Source organism: Zophobas morio, unplaced genomic scaffold (assembly GCF_036711695.1).
Source record: "Zophobas morio isolate AGI-343-1 ecotype UQ-CSIRO unplaced genomic scaffold, CSIRO_AGI_Zmor_V1 ptg000014l, whole genome shotgun sequence".
Taxonomy (NCBI): Eukaryota; Metazoa; Arthropoda; class Insecta; order Coleoptera; family Tenebrionidae; genus Zophobas; species Zophobas morio.
Window position 1 is genome coordinate 12,070,015 of NW_026972119.1, and position 6,951 is coordinate 12,076,965.

Below are 6,951 nucleotides of genomic sequence, written 5' to 3' on the forward strand. Positions count from 1 at the left end.
TGTAGTTCCTGAGTAAATCAGTAAAATAAATTTACGCTTTCATTTATTTTCTTGAATCACCCTGTATATGCAAATCCAAAAAATATGAATGGAGTGATAGATCACAAGTACAGACTGATCATATTTTGTACATTTTAGATATGATTTATTCGGCAAATTTTCGAGCTGACGTCATCAAGTTTTTGGAGGGGATAAGCAAATATGTTTTGACTAAACATTTATTATGCTCTTTATAACCTTAAAACATCTGCAAGATGTCAGAGCATTCCGTTTTGTAGTTCCTGATTAAATCAATAAAATATATTTACGCATTCATTAATTTTTTTGAGTCACTCTGTATATGTAAATCCAAAAAATATGAATGGAATGATAAATGACAAGTACAGACTCATCATATTTTGTAGATTTTAGATATGATTTATTCGGCAAACTTTCGAGCTGACGTCATCAAGTTTTTGGAGGGGATAAGCAAATATATTTTGACTAAACATTTATTATGCTCTTTATGACCTTAAAACATCTGCAAGATTTCAAAGCATTCGGTTTTGTAGTTTCTGAGTAAATCAGTAAAATAAATTTACGCATTCATTAATTTTTTTGGGTCACTCTGTATATGCAAATCCAAAAAATATGAATGGAGTGATAGATCACAAGTACAGACTCATCATATTTTGTACATTTTAGATATGATTTATTCCACAAACTTTTGAGCTGACGTCATCAAGTTTTTGGAGGGGATAAGCAAATATTTTTTGACTAAAAATTTATTATGCTCTTTATAGCCTTAAAACATTTGCAACATTTCAAAGCATTCTGGTTAGCAGATTAAAAATTAAATTTCAAAATGTTGTTTTATAATTTTGATTTTTTTTCCAAAAATCTGGACGTTTCGGGTGAAAAGTCGATTCAGAGTTGTGAACTACATGTGTAGGACTATGTTATTTTATACAATTGAAAACCCATTTACTATGTACAATTTTGAAGTGACGTCATCGCATTAGTGGTGGGGATGATTAGACAAATTTTGGTTAGCGTTTTACCATCTACATGATATTCTTAATATAAGTACAAAATTTCACAACAATCGGTAGAGTACTTTCGGAGATTATCTGTCTAATAAAAATCCGGGACGGCAGACGGACGGACAGACGGACGGACAGACGGACAGACGGACAGACGGACAGACGGACAGACGGACAGACGGACAGACAGACGGAAATGGGAGACCTATTTCTTCGTCTTCTAGGGGTCATGAAAGATCGAGAAAACGTAAAAGTAGAGAGTCGACCGACGGACTCGATTACAATACTTCCTTTGCTTACGCTCGGGAAGTAAAAAAAGAGTATAATTTTTAGAGTTTTCAAATATCGATATTACCTACAATTTTTACTTCCCGAGCGTAAGCAAAGGAAGTATTGTAATCGAGTCCGTCGGCCGACTCTGTACTTTTACGTTTTCTCGATCTTTCATGACCCCTAGAAGACGAAGAAATAGGTCTCCCATTTCCGTCTGTCTGTCCGTCTGTCCGTCTGTCCGTCCGTCTGTCCGTCCGTCTGTCCGTCCGTCTGTCCGTCTGTCCGTCTGCCCCCGGATTTTTATTAGACAGATAATCTCCGAAAGTACTCGACCGATTGTTGTGAAATTTTATACTTATATTAAGAATATCATGTAGATGGTAAAACGCTAACCAAAATTTGTCTAATCATCCCCACCACTAATGCGATGACGTCACTTCAAAATTGTACATAGTAAATGGGTTTTCAATTGTATAAAATAACGTAGTCCTACACATGTAGTTTACAACTCTGAATCGACTTTTCACCCGAAACGTCCAGATTTTTGGAAAAAAAATCAAAATTATAAAACAACATTTTGAAATTTAATTTTTAATCTGCTAACCAGAATGCTTTGAAATGTTGCAGATGTTTTAAGGCTATAAAGAGCATCATAAATCTTTAGTCAAAAAATATTTGCTTATCCCCTCCAAAAGCTTGATGACGTCAGCTCAAAAGTTTGTGGAATAAATCATATCTAAAATGTACAAAATATGATGAGTCTGTACTTGTCATTTATCACTCCATTCATATTTTTTGGATTTGCATATACAGAGTGACTCAAAAAAATTAATGAATGCGTAAATATATTTTATTGATTTAATCAGGAACTACAAACGGAATGCTCTGACATCTTGCAGATGTTTTAAGGTTATAAAGAGCATAATAAATGTTTAGTCAAAATATATTTGCTTATCCCTTCCAAAAACTTGATGACGTCAGCTCGAAAATTTGCCGAATAAATCATATCTAAAATGTACAAAATATGATCAGTCTGTACTTGTGATCTATCACTCCATTCATATTTTTTGGATTTGCATATACAGGGTGATTCAAGAAAATAAATGAAAGCGTAAATTTATTTTACTGATTTACTCAGGAACTACAAAACCGAATGCTTCGAAATCTTGAAGATATTTTAAAATTATCATAAGCATGGTAAATTTTTGATCAAAACGTATTTGGTCGTCGTCCCCCCTAAAAAATTTATGACGTCACCACAAAATTTTGCTGAATAAATCCTATCTAAAATGTACAAAATATGGTGAGTCTCTTCTTGTGATTTATCATTCCATTCAAATTTTTTCGATTTGCATATACAGGGTGACTCAAAAAAATTAATGAATGCGTAAATTTATTTTATTGATTTAATCAGGAACTACAAAACCGAATGCTTTGAAATCTTGCAGATGTTTTAAGGTGATAAAGAGCATAATAAATTTTTAGTCAAAATATATTTGGTTATCTTCTACAAAAAACTGATGACGTCAGCTCAAAAGTTTGCCGAATAAATCGTATCTAAAATGTACAAAATATGATGAGTCTGTACTTGTGATTTATCATTCCATTCATATTTTTGGATTTGCATATGCAGGGTGACTCAAAAAAATTAATGAAAGCGTGAATTTATTTTATCGATTTAATCAGGAATTACAAAACCGAATGCTTTGAAATCTTGGGAATATTTTAAAGTTATTATAAGCATGGTAAACTTTTGTTCAAAATGTATTTGTTCATCCCTCCTAAAAAAATTGATGACGTCACCCTTAAATTTTGCTGAATAAATCCTATCTAAAATGCAAAAAATATGATGAGTTTGTACTTGTGATTTATCATTCCATTCATATTTTTTAGATTTTCTTAAGAGGTGGTTCAAAAAAATTAATGAAGTCAATTTATTTTATTGATTAAATTAAAGGCAACACTTATTATTAGTATTACACCCCAACCAACCCAATTTGGTAGACACAAAATTTGTTAAAGGAAAAACTCGGTTGAAACGTAAGGGTAGCACGCTTATTTACATCGACTTTAACATTACAGACCTGCATTTGTTTTATGCGTTCACTTGGTTCCGCGAATGTGAAATAGACATGTTTATAATCAACCAATTGTGAATTTCACCGTCAAGAATTAAAATAAAACCCAATGTTTTATATAATAAGCGGAAGTCGAAGCAATAAAACCGATGGTCGTTTTGTTTACAGTTCCTCTGTTTGACTCTCACGTATGCTGTTACGCCTGTCATCTTAAATTAAGATTGTTTATACATACACGATTTTCAGTTGCCTCTGATACGTATACGTGAGTAAATTGTTTCGTTATTTTATTGATTATTACAAATCAATATTCAAAACGACCCAATTCATTTTCCCGAAAATTTGAGAATATAATAATTTTATTCTTAGTATTACACTACATCTATCCCAACTGATATACGTGTCCTTGCAAAAATGTTGATGACGTCATCGCAATTTTTTTTTAAATTCCCACTACAAAAATGTAATGAGAAAAAAAACACAATAGGCATGCAGTCGTCAAGTTTCCGACAGCGAGGGAAGTACTGTCTAAACTCTTTAGACCAATTTTTTCAAATAGAACTCGAAGTTATTTAATTTATGCATTTTTTTCGAATTTTTGCTCTCTTTCTTTTTTGTCATATCTTATATTAGTTAAACATGATAAATACTGGGATTTTTTACTTCTTAAGAGACACATCGACATATTAGAAGAATGACAACAAATATAGAGAAAGATACACTAATAAAATACAGGGTATTCTATTTGAAAATTGTAAAGTTCTAGAATTTGCACCAACTTGCTTCTATTTGATCAATTTTTTCTTAATATGCGAAGTCTTCTTTTCCTAACAAGAAACTGATAATGTGTTTAACTATCTTGTTGTTGAAAGAAAACTCTACATATTAAAAAAAAAACACGAAAATTAAGCCCCACCCACCCGCCCGATTTTAATTGTGATGATTTTTTCATTCCTAATCAGATCGATGGGCGGAGTTTAATCGCAACATCAATATTTCTCTAAAAAATTCTACCCTTTTAAAAACATATTTCATATGGTAATTTTTTGTGGAGAAATGAGGATTTTGCAACTAAACTCCGCCCTTTAGCTAATGATGAATAAAGCATTCGTTACAATCGAGAAGGGGTGGGTGGGTGGGTGGGGGTTATATTTTCTCCATTTTTTCTTAATATGCGAAGTCTTCTTTTCCTAACAAGAAACTGACAATATGTTTAACTATCCTGTTGTTGAAAGAAAACTCTACATATTAAAAAAAAAACATGAAAATTAAGCCCCAACCACCCGCCCGATCTTAATTGTGATGATTTTTTCATTCATAATCAGACCGAAGGGCGGAGTTTAATCGTAACATCAATATTACTCTCAAAAATTCTACCTTTTTAAAAACATATTGCAGATGATAATTTCTTGTAGAAAAATGAGGATTTTGCAACTAAATTCCGCCCTTTAGCTCACGATGAATAAAGTATTCGTCACAACTGAGCAGGGGTGGGTGGGCGGGGCTTATATTTTATCCATTTTTTCTTAATATACGAAGTCTTCTTTTCCCAACAAGAAATTGACAATATGTTTAACTATCCTGTCGTTGAAAGAAAATTCTATATATGCATTAAAGAAAACAAAGATTAAGCCCCACCCACCCGCCCGATCTCAATTGCGATGAATTTTCCATTCGTTGTTAGACCGAGGGGCGGATCGTAATTGCAAAATACATATTTCTCTATTGATTTGAATGAGTTTTTCTTCTTAAAACAGAGGACTAATATTATATTATATAATTAAACCACAATCGAACAAAATGTTATAAACATTATAATTCTTATTTTATTAAGAAAAACCTTTAAGAAATCATAAAGAAACAAGTTTAAAATAAAAGACAAATTTTCTTTAAATGAGTTCAGGTAGGTTTAGATTCTAACTTCCAAAATTTTCAAAACAAAAAACTATTTCATTTTTAAAAATGATAATTAACGCTACAAAAAAATAAAAAATAAAAAAAGTAAAAATTCTAAAATGGTCTCAGAACGCACAAAATTTAAAATTTTTGAAAGTAGGACTAAAGAAAATTTGAGTCTGAATGCATCAAAATAAGAAATATGAGGCTAGATTTAAAAAAGTTTATGACCCAGATGGCAACTCAACGGTACATTATTATGTTCACAAATCTAGGTTAGGGAAAAATCATTAAAAAATTCCTTACATCAATTTGACGTTCATTTACACAAACAAAACATCCTCAAAAATCTCTAAAAATTAGCTTGTCCAATTAATCCTAAACAATTTTTAAGTTGTTTGTTATATTATTATAAAATAAAGAAAACTGTAGATGAAAACAAGACACCTCCAAAATTATTTTGAATAATGAAAGTCCAATTGATTTCATGTGTGCAACACTGAGTGGTGAATTAGAATATGGTGAAATATTGAACATAAAAAGTTAAATTTTGAAAGGCTACATTTTCTATATTTGGCCCCAAGAATTTTTTAAATTATTTTTACTCTGTTCTATAAACAGTCCTCAACAACGTGTCATAGAATTGGTACGCCATTTTCAGCATCCTGTATTGCTATACTTGTGGTTTACGAATATACCTTAACTTTGTTATTGTTATTATAATATTTGTTTATTTTTTCTCTTGTTGTTTAGTGTACCAACCAACTGCCAGGCGGCAGATCTCTTTTTTTATTAAAATATATAAGTTGTGTCGAAATAACCTTTTTTTTAAGTACAACAAGAAATACTGTAAATAGAAAGAATGAATATGTGTATTTTTTACAGATTTTTGTGTTAACTAATGTAGAATTTGAACAATTAAGCATTAAATGTGAGATAGATCTCCTTTAAACCACCGACTAAATAACTTATACGGAGAGTTGAACAAGTTAATTAATAAGTCAAACCCAAAATACTATACCGAATGAATATTGTAACGTCCGCTTGTATTTTGGTAGTTGTTTCTTTTACACAAACTATTTAGTTTGAATTGGATTTTTAACAAGTAACTCACGTAACCCTCTACTATTGATAAATAACTTATAATTTTAGTGAAACTTCCTCAAGTATGCTTTTTTTAGGTAAACGCCTCTACACGCCCTGCCTTACCAACCTACTTTCGAAAACTTTAATGAAATTGTTTAGTAAATATTACTGTCACTAAAAATTTTACAGAAACGATTGATCGCAATAGCCACTCGTGAAAAAAACTTCACTAACGTCAGGTCCGATTTATCACTTTCGTAAATGTAAATTGTTTTTGATTATGAGTATTTATAACAACAAAAAAAAAGAAAAAGAATCGTTTGATGACGTGTTTAGTTATACTCGACATTATAATTTATACTCAGATGGGGAGAAAGATAATGAGGCGGTTTTAGAAAATTTACATTGTGTTCAGCACATAGTGTTGACAGTTTGAGATTTTGTTTCAACATCTGAACCAAAAGAGGGTTTTACTAAATTTATATGAAACTAGGGCAACTTTGCAAATGAATCTGAATGAGAATATCGAAAACAATTTGCGCTATGATTTCAAATACTCGTATTTTAAAAAAGTTGTTAGGAATATCGTAATAAAC